This window comes from Piliocolobus tephrosceles, chromosome 3 (assembly GCF_002776525.5).
Source record: "Piliocolobus tephrosceles isolate RC106 chromosome 3, ASM277652v3, whole genome shotgun sequence".
NCBI lineage: Eukaryota > Metazoa > Chordata > Mammalia > Primates > Cercopithecidae > Piliocolobus > Piliocolobus tephrosceles.
In genome coordinates, this window is record NC_045436.1 from 3,249,787 (window position 1) to 3,259,918 (window position 10,132).

The following is a 10,132-nucleotide window of genomic DNA, read 5'->3' on the forward strand; positions in this document are numbered from 1 at the left end:
TTTAGAAATTGCCTGTTGACTCGCTATGATGTTGGAGGAAGACCATGTAACCTAATAGACCTCCACTGACCTTGTTTTCCTACATTACTTATAACGTAATTAATGCATATACAGTGTTTCCATTATTTTGATTATGTAAGTATTCCCTGCTGTGCCAAGCGGTAAACTGTGCCAAGCAGTTCATTTTCATTTACTTAGCAACTTTTTTTAACAATTGTCTTTTTATTTTACTCATTTTTTTAAACTTGTGACTATTCATGTATTCAGAAAACATTTTCCCTCAACAGTACTATATTATTTTGCCCGAACAGACAGACAAAAATCCTCTGCCATCTTGAAGTTTACATTTGGTGGGGACAGGTGGTAGGAGATGATCAGGAAATACATGGTAGTGTTTAGAGTAGTGAGTGCTGAGGAGAGAGACTGAGGAAGGCATGTGTGACATTGTGATGGGAAGGGATGGGGAAGGGGTTGCGATGGGACGGGACATTCTGAAAAGACAGGAGGTCTCAATGGCAAGCGGCATTTGAGTCCAACCCTGAAGTTGATGAGGAAGAATACCGTATGTTTCTCTGGGGCGTGTTCCAAGCAGAGAGATTAGCTACTGCGGTAAAGGGAGGAGTGTGAAAACGCCCCAAAAAAACACAAGGGCAGCCTCTCATGTATATGGTCAAAGCAGGAAGTCTGCCCGCTCCTTTTTTTCCCGTGGACATTCTCCTCAGGGAGCCCCTCAGCTTGGTGGCCCAGACTCCATTTTTTGTTCTCTTTGGCATCTATAGTTGTTCCAGAATATTCTTACCATGGACTCTCTAATTTTCTCTTGGCCTAACTCTTGTTTTGATAGAGCGTATCCGATTACTGTCTGAAAAAGAGTTGCATGGGAAGTAATTTTTTGTGACTGTCTTTCTGAAAGTGTCTTTATTCTACTCTTGATAGATTGGGTGTCAGTTTCTGGTTTGGAGGTAAATTACATTCAGAATCTTGAAGTCATGGAACCCACTGTCTTCCGGCTTCCAATGTTAACATTGAAAAGTTCAGTGTCATTCCTATTCCCAGTTGATTATTCGTGGCCTAATATTACTCTCACAAATCTTTGGAGATGTTCTTTTGGGGACATGCTACTTCTGTACAACATTGTGAGATTTCCTGGTGATGTATGTCAGCGTGGGCCTTTTCCAGGGGTTGCTACTCAGTTTTCACCATGAAAGTCCATCTTGTGGGGACTTTTCTTGTGTTATTTCTTTGATCATTTCTTCCCCTCTGCTTTCTCAGTTCTTTTTTTAATTCCCAGAGGAGGTGATCTCAGTTCTGTTGTCACAACTCATAACTACAGGTTGCTTGACTTGCTAAATTCTCTCATTTTTTGATTGAATTCCTATTGTCCATCTTTGTTTTATTCCCCTTCTGGGATTCATTCCACTTTTGTCTTCAGTTCCTTCTGTCACCAGTTTTATTTCTGCTGTCATTTTTAATGTTGAAGAGACTGGTCTGGTCCTGATTGTCCTTTTGCTATATTACTATTCCTGTTTCGGAGCTCCCTAGTATCTCATTTTTGCTAGCTGTATTTTAGAATAAATCCTTCCATTTTGCCTTCCATTTTCTCCTGGGCTGTTCTAAACATTCCTTTCAGGAGGGCTTGCTCTGTTTTCACCTTGCAGGCTTTCCTCAGGCTTGACTTGAGCCTGATGAGGCACTCAAGCTGACCGAAAGCCATGGGTGTGCTCCCTACTTAGCTCCTGGACTTCTCTGTGCCATTGTGGGCCAGCTTGCTTTGTTAGTGTCTTTGTCTTGTCTTTGAAGAGTTTCAGTTTCTCCCGAGGAAGGACCTTCTGTTTCCAGCCTGGAAAATATTGCTCTGATTTTGCAGTTGGCCAGATAAGGACTGGGGATTTGTCATTCCCTTAGTCCTCTAGTTCTGGGTTGCGAGAACATTCCTGCTTCTTTCTCTTTGTCTATTTTATCATCGAGGCGGCTCAGGATAAAGCTGAGAATCTGCATTCTAACAGCTTGAACACAGTTCAGACAGCATCGCTGCCACTCGCCCCATTCTTCGCTACCTTCCGTGTGTCACAAGGCTCTGCCGTGGCCTCCAGGCTCTGCTGCCCAGTCCTTTGCTCATCTGCTGTAGCGTGGTTTACAGTTAACAACGCCTCTTAAAAGCATTGAAAATGGAATTAATTGCTTTTTAACATTTTCCCCCCATTTCCTGTTTCAGATTCATTTTCCTTTCTTAAAATAATATTTTATTTACTTAAACATTTATTGTTTGATTGATTTTCAGGAGAAGAAAGGGGCAGAATGCAGCCCTCCACCATCTGAACTTGGAAGCCCAGAATGTGCTGGCACCACCGGTTTCCAGTATTTGGAAGAACTTTGGGATATCAGTGTTTTATTGCTCAACAGCACATGACCATACACTTAGCGGCTTAAAATCACCCCCATTTATTACTTCTCATTGCATAGATCAAAACCACCAGGCATGGCCTGGCCATGTTTTCTGCTCAGCTTCTCACAAGGTTGGAATCAAGCTGTCAGGCTGTGGTTTCATCTGAGGCTGGGGAGCTCATGAGGTTCTTGGCAGAATTCAGTCCCGTGCAATTGTAGAACTGGTCTCATTTTCTTGCTAACTATGGGACAGAGGTTCCCTGTTTCTTGCTGGCTGTCCCTTCTTTTTTTTTTTTTTGAGATGGCATCTGGCTGTCGCCCAGGCTGGAGTGCAGTGGAACAATCTTGGCTCACCACAACCTCCACCTCCCAGGTTCAAGCAATTCTCCTGCCTCAGCCTCCTGAGTAGCTGGGATTACAGGCATGCAATACCGTGCCCAGCTAATTTTTGTATTTTTAGTAGAGATGGGGTTTCACCATGTTGACAGGCTGGTATTGAACTCCTGACCTCAGATAATCCACCTGCCTCAGCCTCCCAAAGTGCTGGGATTACAGGCGTGAGCCACCACGCCCGGCCCGTCCCCACCTTCTTGACAGCTTCTCTTGAGTCAGGTCCTAGCTCCTCGGCCCTCTCACATGGTAGCTACATCTTCACCTGCTTCCTGACCTCAGGAAGGGCCTGATCCCTTGTTAAAGGCTCACGTGATTTGGTCAGGTTCTCACCCAGGACGTAAAGTTTCCCTTTGAGTGACTAAAAGTCAGCTGGTTACTAACCTAGCCATGGGAATTCCCATCACATTCACAAATCCCATTCACCTTCGGGGGATTGCACCATGTACCCCAGGACGGGGGTAGGTGGGTTCTCTGAGGCCATCTTAGACTTCTGCCTACCAAAACCGGCCCTGTTTGTTGGTTTTTGGTTTTGTGTTTTGTTGGGTTTTTTTGTTTGTTTTTTGTTTATTTTTTGTTTTTTGAGACGGAGTTTCACTCCTGTTGCCCAGGCTGGAGTGCAATGGCGCAATCTCGGCTCACCGCAACCTCCACCTGCCGGGTTCAAGTGATTCTCCTCCCTCAGCCTCCCAAGTAGCTGGGATTACAGGCATGCACCACCGTGCCTGGCTAATTTTGTATTTTTAGTAGAGATGGGGTTTCTCCATATTGGTCAGGCTGGTCTCAAACTCCTGACCTCAAGTGATCTGCCCACCTCAGCCTCCCAAAGTGCTAGGATTACAGGCATAAGCCACCGTGCCTGGCTGGTTCTTGTTTTTTTCTAAGGGATAATTCCCTTATTTAGCAGAATCATGTTTAAGAAGTTTAAGGTTTTAAAATGCCTAAACATAAATGTTATAAAAGATTTAAATATCTTTAATACCTTGGGGGAAATGGGGAAATGTTGGTTAAAGGTTACAAACTTTAAATTACAAGAGGAACGAGTTCAGTGTCCCTGGGTTTCACCTGGATTCTATGAGACACACACAACACGAGATTTCAAAACCACTTACTATTTGTCACAATCTTTATTTGGTACCCTTGGAAATTATGGTTCAGCTTAAAAGAAGAGATACACAGGTTAAATATCCATTGGAAAAAAGGCTAGTAAATATTTAAACTTTTAAATTTCTATTTTTCTTAATTCGACCTCTAAAATTCTGGGTTTTTTTGTTTGTTTGTTTGTTTGTTTTTGTTTTTGTCTGTCTGATGGGAAGAATAAACTGAAGTGATTGTGCATGTCACGTTCCTTTTTATTCTAGAGAGTGTGGAGCCATCCTACTCAACCTGCTGAAAAGTGAGGTAGACTTTGCCAGTGCGTAGAAACAGCAAGTGTTTTTCCAGAAGCTGTATTGGCCTTTGGGGGTCACTTTTTATTAGGGGAACCCACCCTAATATTTCAACATAGGTTCTTTCTATTTTCCGTAAGTGTTGGCCGGCTGAGAAATAGAGACAGTACAAAGAGAGGAATTTTACAGCTGGGCTGCCAGGGGTGACATCACATATCAGTAGGCCTGTGATGCCCGCCTGAGCCTCAAACCAGCAAGATTTATTAAGGGTTTTAAAAAGGGGAGGGGGTGTAAGCACAGGGAGTAGGTACAAAGATCACATGCTTCAAAGGGCAAAAAGCAGAACCACTAATAAGGGTCTAATGAAGCTCACATGCTTCTGAGGGAACAGAACAAAGGGCAAAAGCAGAACTACTGATAAGGGTCCAACAAAGATCACAGGCAAAGGGAAAAAGCAGAACTACTGATAAGCGTCTATGTTCAGCGGTACACGTATTGTCTTGATAAACATCTTAAACAACAGAAAACAGGGTTTGAGAGCAGAGAACCAGTCTGACCACAAATTTGCCAGGGTGGAGTTTTCCCAACCCTAGTAAGCCTGAGGGTATGGCAGGAGACCAGGGTGTATCTCAGTCCTTATCTCAACCACATAAGACAGACCTTCCCAGAGTGGCCATTTATAGACCTCCCCCCTGGAATGCATTCCTTTCCCAGGGTATTAATATTAACATTCCTTGCTAGGAAAATAATTTAGCACTTTCTTCCCTACTTGCACGTCCATTTATAGGCTCTCTCAAGAAGAAAAATATGGCTCTTTTTGCCGAACCCTGCAGGTAGTCAGACCATATTGTTGTCTTCCCCTGTTCCCTGAAAATCGCTGTTATTCTGTTCTTTTTCAAGGTGCACTGATTTCATATTGTTCAAACACACGTTTTACAATCAATTTGTACAGTTAACACAATTATCACAGTGGTCCTGAGGTGACGTATATCCTCAGCTTACGAAGATAACAGGATTAAGAGATTAAAGACAGGCATAAGAAATTATAAAAGTAGTACTTGAGAACCGATAAATGTCCATGAAATCTTCACAATTTATGTTCCTCTGCCACGGCTCCAGCTGGTCCCTCCGTTCGGGGTCCCTGACTTCCCGCCACAACTTTTAAAGCACAGAAGCATTAAAAGTGGATGCTACCTCAGTCTGAATGCACTTTCGCAAAGAAACTAAGCATTAGCCTAGGAAATAAGGGACTCATTCTAAAAAGGTAGCAACTGAAGAAGGCTGCGCCCACACACACATTGCTAATGTGGATGACATGAACTCAAAAGCTTCCGTTTACCCCTTTTAATGAAAGCACTGGAATAAGCTATTGGAAAGCAGGGCTTTGAGTTGCCAAATGAACTGTCATAGAATTTCACCTACTTTAATAATACTGGTATTAATCGATAACCAAAACTCAAAATCGGGGCTGGGCATGGTGGCTCATGCCTGTAATCCCAGCACTTCAGAAAGCCGAGGGGAGACGATCACTTGCGGCTGGGCTTCCAAAGTGCTGAGATTACACACCGCGCCCAGCTTGTGAATTTATTTCCATGAAAAGCAAAGTCTAGACCAGAATGGAATCGTCTTTGTGAAATTTGCTTTAACTTGGATTCAGTTTTCAGCGATCGAGTAAATGTAAGGCTTAGGTCTGCTGTCCATCAGGCCTGCTGGAAAACCCTCCTGCCCCCCACGCGCCACCTCCCATCCTCTTCTGGTTGATGGGCTCCCCGTCACCGCAGTCCCCACTTTGACTCAAGTCTACTGCATTGTGTGAGTAGCTTTCTGAAGGTCATCGTGGCTGCTCTTTCTCTTTTGGTCGACTGGCACTCCCTACACTTTCTGACTGCTCTTCATGAAAGGTATTAGGCTGCATTTCAGTTAGTGCACCAGTGGAGAGAGAGCTATTTGTCAGAATGTAATTTCCTCGCTAGCAGTTTACTGCCTCTACTGCAAACAGAACGAGCCACTCGAATAGAATGGCAAGCATTTTTTTTTCCCCAAGCAAATCTCTGCTCGTGTGCACACTTAGGCAATTAGTGCACTTGTCATGGTGCCATTAAAGTGTGGATGTGTAAGGGCTGCATTTTCCAATGATGCCAGACTTGAGGAGAAAGAGCGTGCGTGACACAATTGAATGAAAATGTCATCACACCAAGTATATCCTGTAGGGAGCTAACAGTGCAGGTCTCTATAGAAGAGATGATAAATATGAGCTCAGGCCTGGCTCAGTGGCTGACACCTGTAATCCCAGCACTTTGTGAGGCCGAGGCAGGCAGATTACCTGAGGTCGGGAGCTCAAGACCAGCCTGGCCAATATGGTGAATCCCTGTCTCTACTAAAAATACAAAAATTAGCTGGGTATGGTGGCGCATGCCTATAATCCCAGCTACTAGGGAGGCTGAGGCAGGAGAATCGCTTGAACCTGGGAGGCAGAAGTTGTAGTGACCCGAGATAGTGCCTCTGCCCTCCAGCCTGGGTTACAGAGTAAGACTGTCTCAAAACAAAAAGCAAAAAAGATAAATATGAACTCAGATTCCTAAATTCCAAGCATTATCCAATTATCTCAAGGGATAAAATAAAATTCTCAAAATGTCTAATGACTATCACTTTGCTTGGGTTTTTTTGTGTGTGTGTTTTGTTTTCAAGACAGTCTCACTCTGTCACCCAGGCTGGAGTGCAGTGGTGTGATCTCGGCTCGCTGCAGCCTCTGCCTCCCAGGTCCAAGCAATTTTAAATGATGCTCTTGTTTTCTGATTGGTGTTCTTAGAATTTTTATTTAAATGAGTATTTTTCTCTTCTTTTGAAAGAAGAGAAAGTATACTTTTTAAAATTATACATATTTAAGGTATATGCGATGTTTATTTACATATACACACAAACACATAGATGTTTACTTCAGTCAAGCACATTAACATGTCTACCATTTCACAAAGTCACCCTCTTCGGTGTGTGTGGTCACAGTACCTAAAATCGACTCTCTTACGAAATTTCCAGCACACATGATGATTTGGATGTGTGTCCCCACCAAACCTCACATTAAATTGTACACTTAACTGTTGGAGATGGGGCCTGGCGGTTCATTGGATCATGGGGGTGGAGTTCTCATGACTGTTTTAGCACCATCCGCCCGCCCGCCCCACCCCCCAGCCCCTGGTACTGTACAGTGAGTTCTCTCAAGAACTGGTTGTTTAAATGTGTGTAGCACTTCCCCCCGTCTTTATTCCTCCTGCTCCAGCCATGTGAGAAGCCTGCTCCCCCTTCACCTTCTGCCATGACTGGAAGCTTCCTGAGGCCTCCCGAGAAGCAGAAGCTGCCATGCTTTCTGTACAGCCACAGAACCATAAGCCTGTTACACATCTTTTCTTTATCAGTCACTCAGTCTGAGATTTCTTTAGAGCAATGCAACAACTGACTGATACACCTGACAATATTATTCACTGTAGCCTTCCTTCTTTACATCTCCAGGCTTAGTCATCCTACACAGTGGACACTTTCTACACTTCTACCTCCATCTCCTCATTTCCCGCCACCACCCCCACCCCACGACCCCACCACCCCACCCAGTGGTCCCTGGTAGCCACGGTTCTGCTCCTTGCTTCTGTGTATTTGAGTTGTTTGTTTGTTTGTTTAAATTTCACATAGAAGAGGGATGATGCAGTATCTTTGTTTCTGTGTCTGGCTTATTTTGCTTATTTTGCATGATGTCCTCAGGTTCATTATACATTGTATTATAAATCACAGAATCTCCTTTTATAGGGCTGAAAAAGTATTCTAGTGTGTACACAAACCTCAGTTTCTTTTCCATCCATCCATCAATGGCCCCACGGGTTGTTCACCTATCTTGGTTGTTACGAATCATGCGGTGATAAACAGGGCTTCAGATATTTATACAAGGTGGTGATGTCATTTTGCGAACAGGGATTGCTGGATCATATGGTAGTGCTATTGTAATTTCTTTAGGAGCCTCCATACTGTTTTCCTTAATGGCTGCACCAATCTGCAGTCCCCCCAACAGGGTGCTGGGGTTCCCTTTTCTACACACCCTCACCGACATGTGTTTCCATGTCTTTTTAATCATAGCCATTCTAACAAGGGCTCATTGTGGTTGTAATTTGCATTTCCTTCATGATCAGTGGTGTTGAGTACCTTTTCCTACACCCGCTCACTGCTTTTATTTCTTCTTTGGAGAAATGTCTATTTAGGTTCTTTGCCTTTTTTTTTTTTTTTTTTTTTTGAGATGGAGTCTCACTGTTGTCCGCAATGGCTGGAGTACAATGGTATGATCTTGGCTCACTGCAACCTCCGCCTCCCAGGTTCCAGCAATTCTCCCGCCTTAGGCTCCTGAGTAGCTGAGATTACAGGCACCCACCATCTCACCCGGCTAATTTTTGTATTTTTAGTACACACATCCTTTCGCCATTTTGGCCAGGCTGGGCTCGAACTCCTGACCTCAGGTGATCCACCCCTCCACCCCCTCGGCCTCCCAAAGCGCTGGGATTACAGGCGTGAGCCACCATGCATGACCCTTTGCCCTTTTTAAATTGGGTTAGTTGGTATTTTGCTATTGGTATATCAACCCCTTATCCAATATGTGGTTTGCAAATATTTTCTCCCAATCTGTTGGCTGGGTTTTCATCTTGTTGGTTATTTTCTTTGCTGTGCAGAAGCTTTTCAGTTTGATGTAGCCCTACTTCTTTCAGTATTTTCTCTTTCATTGCCCGTGCTTTTGGTGAGATATCCAAAAAATCCTTGCCAAGTTCAATCTCAAGAAGCTTTCTAGTTATGTTTTCTCTTAGGAGTTTTATGATTTCAAGTCTTACATTTAGGTCCCGAATCCACTTTGAGTTGACTTTGTATATGGTGTAAGATAAAGGTGCATTTTCATTCTTTTGCATGTGGATACTCAGTTTTGCCCACATCATTTATTGGAGAGACTGTCTTTTTTCCATTGTGTCTTCTTGATTGCTTAAGTATACTTTAAAATAGATACTTTAAATTAGTATAGACAAAAGAAATATTATTCATAAGTCTTATTAAAAACAAATTCTTCTAATTAAATAAACTGAATGATCAAGATGCAGAAACTTCTCCAACTAAAAGCTCTTATTGGATAGAAATGGTTTTTAATAATAATTTCTTTAAAATGCTAAGTTTTAACTTCTAGTGGAGAATTTCACAAAATTTAAAAATACACAGATGTCCTTGAAAACTGAGATCATACCATGTGCTTGGAGCTGTTACTGCTCACACTGAATGCAGGGCGAGCTCCGTGCTTTTTATTAAAATATCAGCAAACTCTGCTGAGTCCGGGCACAGGCTCTGTTCAGTCAGCTTTAGCTGCCGTTCATCCTTGGGGCTGGGGTGGCTGCGCCCACGCTCTTTGCCAAGTGCCTCTGCTGCCCCGGTGGGGTTTGTGTTTCACCACTGAGCTGCACTGTGACCACACCTATGTTTGAGTAGCTGCACAGTCTCTGGGTTTGATTTATTTAATGGATCAAAATTCAGTCCATTCTCTCTGTTGGTCAGAGTGCTGCATTTTAAAACCATGTACCCTCAGGGTGCACTTTCAAACTCCCAGGCCTTTGGGCACCAGTGGCAGGCAGGGACGGCTGGCTTCAGAGCACACACCTAAGTTCAAATTAACTATTGAACTCTGCAGTCATTTCTTTTTTCTTTTTTTTTTTTGGAGACGGAGTCTCACTCTATCTTCAGGCTGGAGTGCAGTGGTGCGATCTTGGCTTAGTGCAAGCTCCATCTCCCAGGTTCAATCGATTCTCCTGCCTCAGCCTCCTGAGTAGCTGGGACTACAAGCGTGTGCCACCACGCCCAGCTAATTTATATATATATATATATTTTTTTTTTTTTTTTTTTGTATTTTCTGTTTGGATCCGGTTTTCGCCCTTGGTGTAGCTTGTGTCTGTCCACTA